The 9,757-nt window shown below is 42.0% G+C and overlaps 1 long non-coding RNA gene across 4 annotated transcripts in view; it reads right to left on the bottom strand.

Annotated features, from left to right (window-relative positions):
* Nucleotides 1-9,757, bottom strand: part of LOC110296538 — a 47,058-nt gene that overhangs the window by 33,973 nt on the left and 3,328 nt on the right. The window lies entirely within an intron of this gene.

Here is a 9,757-nt window from a genome sequence, read left to right as displayed (position 1 = left end):
TCTATCTATCTATCTATCTATCTATCTATCTATCTATCTATCTATCTATCTGATAAATGGTTTTGCTGTGTATATCATACTGGCCCTGAACTGGGAGTATCTTGCCTCAACCTCCTCCACGTTAGGATCATTGTTAAATACCACAATACCTGGCTTAAATGAATATTAAAGGAGACTTATGCAGCCATGTACATACACTCACACACTCAGAGGGGGTGGGGGAAGCTTAACTATAGATTTTTATCTACAAATAAACTACATGTATAAAGAAACTAGGTTGTAGTTTTGTTATAGGCACTCAATGAATGGATAACACACATTAGTTGAAATCATCACAGATAAAAAGTATCAGCCTTATTTTATAGATAAATAAAATGAAGTCCAGAGATGTTTAGGTAAATTCTTACTGGAAGCTCAATTCTAGTTGGCCTTGTTTCTACATCTATAGTCTTTATTTTATACCGTTAATTAAATAAGTATCAGCAGCAGCAGTGGTGTTGGTATTGGTGTTGGTGTTGGTGTTGGTGGTGGTGTTGGTGGTGGTATTGGTGGTGGTGGTGGTGGTTTTATTTTGGTTTGGTTTTTGAGGCAGTCTCATGTTGCCCAGGATAGCCTTTAACTTGCTATGTAGCTGGGAATAACCTTGAGTTTACAGTCCCCCAGCTTCTCCTTTCCAAGTGCTGGATTATAAGCGAGTGCCACCATGCCCACTAAGCAACACTGGCAATGGTACCCAGGGCTTCTTGGGGCTTCATTCATGCTAGGCAAGCACTCTACCAACTGAGCCACATCCTCAGCCCTATTTTGTTTTTTTTGTTTTGTTTTGTCTTGTTTTCAGACAGGATTTCACTAAAAAGTTCAACCTTGAATGCAAGATCCTTCCAACTCAGCTTTCCTAGTGCTGGGACTATAGGCTTGTAGAACCACTCTTGGTCCTTGACACCCTACATCAGATGGCTCAACGGTTGGTTTCTTCATGTGGGTTATGGTTTTCACAGTGAGCTTACCTGCTGTACTCTCCCCACACCCTCCAGTCTCATACCCCGCCCCTCCCCCAGCAGGCATTTTAAAGTACTGGATACAGTTCACATGCTTCTGATATAACCCTTATAGAACCCCAAGAGTCTGGAGAACCTGGCCTAGAAACTGCAGCTGGCAGCTGAAAATGGCTGGAAGTTGGCCAGAGGGCAGTTCAGCACCTAGACCCAGGCACAGCCTGTCCCTCCCTGGGAGTCTTCCATTCCTTTGATTCCAGTGAGTGTCATAACCACAGGCTGATGCGAAGCAGAAGGAACCTTCTAGAAAACAAAGTTTGCTAGTGAAAATAGGGAGAATAAAGGGAGCACGCCAGTCCACTCCACTGATGGAGAGGGAGAGGGGTGGGGGCAGGAGGAGGAGTATGGGGAGCACTAATAGGGGAGGACAAAATAGAAAAGGATTGAGAAAGGGAAGGAAGCAAGCTTTAGACTATCGGGCCTTGCTGGGTAGTCTCCCAACAATTAACTGTCCTAAATAGACGTGAGATGTGTGGACAGGCAGAACCCATTGGAGTGCTACTAACAAGGGATTAGTCCTTCAAACAGAATCTAAACAAACAAACAAACAAACAAACAAACAACCTTTCCTATCTGGTTGGTAACTTGTTGAATCAATATTCTTTAAAAGTTACCCAAGGAATGGAAAAGAAGGTAGATGGCTTAACTCTAGTTGCAAACTAAAAACCACAAGCCTAGTCCGTATCTTAAGGTCTAACTCTTCCTCTGTGCAGAAAACTCATAACTGCCTAGCTGAAAAAAAAAGAAGGAAGAACATAAGAAAACCAAATGGGAACATAAAAACAGATAGACAACAGTAACCAAAAAGCCCCCTGGGGACCCAGAAATCCAGGGCAACCTGGGGCAGAGGCTAGCTGACATAAGCATTTAACTGCTCTGAAACAAAGTATTTATTTGGAGAGTAAAAAAAAAACTTGTCCCCCGCCCCCAACCCCCAGAGAGATCCAGAATTTTTAGTTTTAAAACAACAATGAAGTTCTTAATTCTACAAAAGTTCACTGAGACAGCTCTCCCAGCTGCTAACAGTCAAGAGATGAACTAGGAAGAACGGGTAGATTTTCCCCTTGTTCTAAAATCGGTGATGCATAGGAAACAACTGAAAATCTATTCACTTGCTATCCAAATACAAGTGCTTCCTTAATTTCTAAATTCCAGAACACAATGTGATCTGTCAAGGCAGAGGGGCCACATTTATTTTGGAACTTTGCAGAAACGGTTCTCTAATACCCGAATTCCCAAAGTGTGTCATTAGTTAAGAATTAGCAAAAAGTAAAATAAAAAAAATTATTTTGTCTATGGTCAAATTCTAGTTAATGACCAGGTCGAGAGAACCTTCGGAGGAACCCAAGTACACACAGTCCCTCCCAGACCTCATAGTTCCTGTTCTGTGCTGACTCGCCAGCTCCCACCAGGACAACTGGAGCTTCAGTATGGCGTCTACTTCAGAAAGTGATGTCTTAGTCTCTCTGTATCTCTCTCTCTGTATGTGTATATACATACGTGTATGTGTGTGTGTGTGTGTGTGTGTGTGCGTGCATGTGTGTATCCTTTCTCCTCTTCCTCTGCCTTCTGTGTTTGTTTGTTTGTTTGTTTGTTTTTCACAATGCTCTCTCATAGCCAAGTTGTTTTCTTGAACTCCAGGTCTTTCCATTTCCACATCTCAGGTGCTGGGATTTCAGGTGTATATCACCACATACAGCTTATCCATCTATTCTCTATAAGATAAAGACTATATCCTAGATGCCAGGCAACTCCCACAGCTCTCGACATGAGTATTTAATGCAGTGGTCATTCTTATTATTTTTTTTAAGTGCAATCAAGTTTCACCTTTCAAACGTATCTAATAGGCTGCTATCTCCTTAACCCAGAGACTCAGTATTAGCCTCACCAATTGTGAGACATCTAGAAACTATGTTTGACCTATAATGATATAGTAGGAACCACATAGAATTACCCAGAGAACTTTACCCAAGTGTGTACCTAACTTTTATTGTGCCTTTAGCTCTAACTTCCAGTTTACAAGAAACACAGAGAACAGGTTTAGTGGTGGCATAAAGAAGTAATCAGATAATAGAGATCACGGGACATTCCATGGAACGATCAGATGGGACTCAACAAGAAATTCATGTCATGAGAATGCAGTGCATGTGAACGTGGAGCGAGGAGACAACACCAGAGACAGAGAGTCTTACATCACTGATCACCTGGTTGAAGTATGTGATCTTGTGTGAGTTAAACAGAAAACTAAGATATTCAGAGGGGAGAGAAAAATAGGAATGACTCTTTGTGTGTAGAGTTACCGTTGGAAATAGAGGAGATATTACATAGTATTTTCAAGGTGCTTAATGCCATCGAACTGTATGGGTAAAACAGGGGGGGCTTTAGATTACATACAGTTTACTACAATTTAAAAAAGAATATTTTAGCGGTCAGGTAAGGAGATTCAAAATGTAGATAGATAGTTAATGATGTTAAAAATTATGTGGCTCTTGTTAGGCATGATAGTGGAATTGGGTGTTTACCTCACCTTTCAGAACTGAACGTTGAAATTTTCAGGCTACCTATAAATTTCATTTAAAAGCTCACCATGAGCTTATCTTCCTTTGAAAAGGAGGAACATGAAGACTATATTGCAAAGGTTTTGCAATCTTTTGGTCTACATGATAGCTACTGTGTGTTCACGGGGTGCTTTTGTCTCCCTGTCTGACTGCACGGGAGAGAGCGGTGCAGGACAGAGCGAGCCCTCTCCAGATGCTCCAGTTGGAAATACTGCACATGACAATGTAGATCCACACAAGATTTGCATTCATTTAAAATTCAAAGAGGAAAGTTAAAGGGGGAGATAGGGAGAAGGTTTCAGCCCAACATTAGCCTAGGTGTGGAGTCTGTAAGCAGAGTTGCTGCCCTTAGCTGTAACTAACTAGGTCCTTACCTATCCACAACTTCCTTCAAGGGTTGAACAAGTTAATTATACTGAAAGATCAGAACGTTGCACTTCTGGGAACTAACAGAGAGGGAACAGACTGTTCCATGGCACCCTGCAGATCAGTTTCCATTAAAGAATCACTATGCCACACGCAAGTCTCTATGTCACATCTCTTCCAGGCGGTCACACGCTTCACCTCCAACCTCAGGCCTTTCCATAGACACAAGTGTACCAAACCCCGGCTAGCAGTGATCTCGGAACAGAAGGGAAGGGAAGGAAAAACTCACCACACATATTGCTGTCAGAGCAAGTCTCGGGGGACTGTAACTGATGGCATTCCCCTGTCCCACACTGATAAAATCTACAAAGCTCTTCATCCACACAAACAGCTGTAACTTTGATATAAAGCACAACTCACTTTAATAATTACACAATGTCTTTCTGGGTTAAAATCCTACTTGAAATCTTGAAATGTGCAGATTTCTTTAGTGTAAGCATGTCCTCATGTGTTCCCTGGCTAGTTATGAAAGCAGCCCAACACATTTATAGATGGCAATGTCATGTCACAGTGTCAGAAGGCTGCATTTGTCAGACGGATGCATTTCATAAAATTTCAGGGGTGTTTGCCCATTCCCTCACCAAATCCTGGCACCAACATGCATATGTTGATATACTTATAGCGATTTACCATGTACTTCTGGTACATTTTTAAATGTAGTTAATTGTACAGAAAGTTTCCCATTTAACTATGTAATCCAATGGCATTGGCACACTGACCATTTCCAATGCAACCACCATTTCCAAGGTTCTTCTTCCTATTCCTTCAATCTTTCCCTCTGACCTCGAGATAAAGGAATCCCTGTCTTCAAACCCGCTGAATTACTAGGTACTGTGGCACACTCCCCTTTAATCCCAGCACTTGGGAAGTAGACACAGATGGACCTCTGTGAGTTCAAGGACATCCTGGTCTACATAGTGAGTTTCACCCAGGACTACATAGTGAGAGTCAATGTCAAACAGACAAACAAAACCTCTGCTGCTTGTTCTGGGGCAAATCTGCTGCCTCTCCCCATCTAGGGCACTTCTCTTCTCAGTTACTGTACTTACAATTCTACAATTCCTCTTTCTTAAAAGTCATTCCTGTCTCTACATTTATACTGACAATTCACTAGCACTGACGATTCCTACCTACTGAGACATCGTCTTCAGGCTCTCTCTCCCTTTCTTCTGTAAGCACCGTTTTCTTTGTTCTTTGAACATACAACATCTGCCTTGAAGTTGTCATCTAAGTCCAACATCTGCCCCACCTTCTAAGCAGTTGTCATCGACTCCTGTCACCTCCATGTATAAGAGACATACATTACCCTTTCTGGTTTTGCTATTACAAACTGGTTGGTTTCAATAGTATTTTGTACCAAGGCTGATTACTGACTCTTTTGATATAAAGCTTACGATCATTCATTTCTTTGGTGAAGTGGCTGGACTCCTTTGGTGAGGATAAGCATTGTTCCCATGGAGCAAAGCATCTGGTGTTACTGTCAGAAGGTCTATATTCAGTCACATGCAGTCACTCCACGATGGTGGTGTTTTCAGAAAACCTGACCGTGTCTGTCTGTTCATCCCTCCCTCCCTTTGTGTTCCTTTCCTTTTCCTTTCAGGTTTCTGCCCCTAGTGATATGACCTCCAGCTGTTAGGCTCCACACCTCACTATCTCATTGCACTGTTCTTTCCCACAATGCTCTGGAGCATAAGTTGCTCTACACTTTGATCCTCCTACCTGGAAGCATCTTTGCAGTTGTTTTTGAGCTCAGTCTTCAAGATTTGTCCTGAGCCCTGAAGGCTCTTCCTGGCTCTTTCTTTCCCTTTTTTCTCTAATAAACTGACCAACCTAAAGTTTGTGGAGCCAGCAATTCCCACCTTGTTGCTCATTACCTAAGTCTTCATTGTTCATAAGAACTGACTTCAGGGTGAACTCCTCCATACCCTCTTCCAAACACAGTTAGCTTCCATTCACCAGCTCTCTCTGTTCTTACAACCTGCCTCTTTCCTTACATGAAGTCTCTAAGACTCTCGTCTGGGACCTGGGTACTCACTGTCCATTTTTCATTTCTCTTGGACCAATGGCCCTGCTTTCCAAAAAGAGCACTGGGTGGGAACAGTAACCCCTGGTTTTTGTTTTCCTTTGTAGAGACCCTATCACATGCAACATAGTGTGGATGCAATTGGTCCTCAGTTTTCTGAGACCCCTCACCTAAGTGGAGGCTTAGACAGAAATGAAGTCCACTTTTTGGAGAATAGGGTGGAATTTAGCACCCACAGTATGTGGCAATAATGAGATACTGTAGACCTTGCTTGACAAGAGCCCTGACTTCTTGGGCAGGTTAAAACTCCTATCACAACAACCTAGGTTGGATGGGGGCGGGAAGGGAGGGAGCAGCTTGTGGTTCAGATGCCGTAAGCTCCCTCTTTGGCTGAACTTTAGTAGATTTTCTTAAATAAATGACTATTTGCCATACACCCTTAGGAAACCTTCCAGAGACTCTGAATGATTGCTTTCACAATATGAATGTTTTGTTGACAGGGGACTGTACAGCTCCTCACAGCATCACTCTGGAAATTGCCTCCTAATAGGATCTTAATAGCTATAAACATTGTCTTGACTGCTAATAATGTCTTCCTGAGCTTCCCTCCAGGGTTCAGGCTCTGATAAATGGAAGTGGATTTGGAGACAAAGTATGCTTGACATCCCAGACCAAATGAACAGGCCTTGAGGACTGCACAGAAGACCACAGATACTGACCAAAACAAACCAGAGCATCTGTGAGTTCCTAAATGTCTTCCTGGTGTTTAGAGTGATGGTACATAAGGCAGACAGCCCCCTCCTACTTGAGTTCTCAGGAATGGTTTATTAAAGTATTTCTCACTAAGTTTCCCTAAACATGGTGTGAGACTTAGATTGGATTTTTTACAGTAGACAGTTCTCATCAAATCACCCCTGTTCCTTCTCCTTTGTTATTAGCATCATATATCCTTGAGGTGTCTGCTTGAACTTTAGGGATTAAAGTAGACCCTGCTACTTAGGAGCTATGAACTACAGACTGAGCCTTGGCCTAGATGATTGTGAGGGTTAGTGTTGTCAGCTTGCAGACATCGAGAATCACCTGGAAGATGGGCTTCTGGGCGTGCCAGGGAGACAGTCTTGGTTAGATCAGTTAAGATGAGAAGACCATTGTGGGTAGCACTATTCCCTAGGCTGTGTTCTAGAATGAATGAAATGAGAAAATGAAACTGAGTACAAGCATTCATCAATGTCTTAATTTGGTTTTAATTTGTGAAAATTAGGAAAACTTGATTGTCTAGTAGCATCTGCTATTCTACATTTAAATAATGTCTCATGATCTGATAGGTTATCCATCCCAAGTAGTCAGTCTTAAACACTTGTATATACGAGCAACACTATATGTACTCAGTAAGTCCTATGAATGTGTATCTGTATATTGTGCACACATAATATATAGTTACATATACATATGCATAGTAAAGAATAGGTCATGAATTTGAGAGAGAGTGGAAGGCGTAGGAGACACTGGAAGTGAGAGAGAAATGGGTGGAAATGATGTAGATTCAGAACTCATTTATGAGATTATAAAAAAATTAACATAAAATATATTTAGTACCAAATGAATAATTACAAATATTTATTATGTGGAATATAATCTTTGTAATATATACACATTACAAAACAGCCAAACTGAACTGGTAAACATGAATTACTTAATGCAACTGTCAATTTTTCTATGGTGATAAGATACACAATTTGCTGTGTTCTGGTCTTCATATGTAGATGCATAAGAGCAACAGTAACTCGACTCAGTGGGTTATTAAAAAACCAAGAGGAAGATGTTTAGTCGGCAGGAGGAACTGTTGGGGAGCCCTGAGGAGATTTGGAGGGCAGGGCCTGGGATGGATATATTCAAAACATTGTATACATGTATGAAATTCTTGAAGAATAAATTTAAAGTATAAAAATGTGTTGCCTCTCTCAAGCACTAATATTATTTTGTCATTTAAATTGAAGCTGGTTTCTAGATCCTCCCACGATTATGTCCTACTAATTTTGGAACTTAGTTTTCCTTTAACAAGACTCTGCAAAGACCCCATGGCCTTGACATAATTTATACTGACTTTTTAGCATTGCTTACAGCCCTTCAAACACCTTGCAGACAAAAGGAGTCGGTTCCATAAGAGTTAAATCTATCTCCTCCTGAGATCAGGTTTATCAAGTTCGCCCTTTATGAGAACACCTGTCACCCCATGTCTGAAATAATAGCAACTGACCAAAACAAGCTTAACCCAGTTTTCTCACCAACAGTGACCTAACTGTATTAGTTGTCTCCTTACTGTGACAAAACGTTGACAGAGGCAACTTAATGAAGGAAGGGCTTACAGTTCTAAAGGACACAGTCCACAAGGATGGGAAGGCACAGCAGCAGGTGCTTGAGGTGGGCGGTCACACTGCACCCACAGTCAGAATGCAGAGACAGATGGATACCTGTGTTTAGTCTCAGATGATCCCAGCCCCCTGGGGTGGTATCACCTGCCTTGAGGGTGAATCTTCCCCTCTCAGTAAAGCTGATCTAGATAACCTCTCACTGACAGAGCCAGGCTGATTCTAAATCCCACCAAGCTGACAATTAAGATTAACAGTCACACCGACCATCATTCTGCCAGCAGAAAACTCTGCAGGAAGACCACGCTGTTCAATATCTTTAGGGCATGCCATATAATCTGTTGTCCCCTGTAGGAGGCTTGGTCCCCAGTGTGGTGGCAATGAGGTGGTAGGGCCTAGCAACAAATAATCAGAGCTTGGGGGGACATTTCCCATGTAAGCAGATTGATGCTGCTTTACTGAATCCCACCTTGCCATGTGACCTCCTCTATATGCACACCCACCGTTGTGAAGCCATCTACAATGAGGTCCAACAGACCAAGCACATGCCAGTATCATGCTCTTGAGTGACTAGATTTCTGAGCTAAATAATACAGAGTATCCTGCCTCCAGTATTTTGTCATAGTAACACAAAATGACCTGATGTATAGTATAATGGAGAGTTGTTACTTAACCAAAATAAAATTTTGGAAGTAATAATAATGAAGGATGCACAAAATTGAAAGCATACTTTTTAAAAACTGTGCCACTTGGACCCCACTGCCGACATATTCCAAGCTCATGCTGTGCCAATGGCCTACACCCACAGTCCAAGATCATGCGTGATCTTTATGCCATTAAATTGTATATTTAAAAATGTCCAGTGATGACACACACCTTAAATCCCTATACTGGGGAAGCAAACGAAGGCAGATCTCTTATTTTGAGGCTAGCCTGAGCTACAGAGCGAGATGCTGGACAGGTGGGGGCTGTTACACAGAGAAACTCTGCCTGGAAACAAACAAACAAACCAAAACCCCCAAAATATCCAAAGGTAAACTCCATGCTATGTCTATTTTAACACACCCACCACAAATGTGAGTGTCATTGCTGCTGGCTTCCTTTTTGCTAGTGTTTGCTTTGAGATAGAATGTCACGTCGCTGCAGCAAGCTATGAATCGCTCACCACCTGACCTCCACCTCCTAAGCTCTGAAAGCTTCTCTCTGTGCTCTCTGTGAACAGTAGTTTTCAAAATGCTTCCCAATATCCAGTTTGGGGCTCTGCCAGCATCTGAATTTTTTCCAGAGCCAGGCTTAGGTTTCCTGAATATTTTTGCCATTCCCATG

This window comes from Mus caroli, chromosome 6 (assembly GCF_900094665.2).
Source record: "Mus caroli chromosome 6, CAROLI_EIJ_v1.1, whole genome shotgun sequence".
Taxonomy (NCBI): domain Eukaryota; kingdom Metazoa; phylum Chordata; class Mammalia; order Rodentia; family Muridae; genus Mus; species Mus caroli.
The sequence above is the reverse complement of the archived record's forward strand: the minus strand, read 5'-3'. Positions and strand labels throughout refer to the sequence as shown.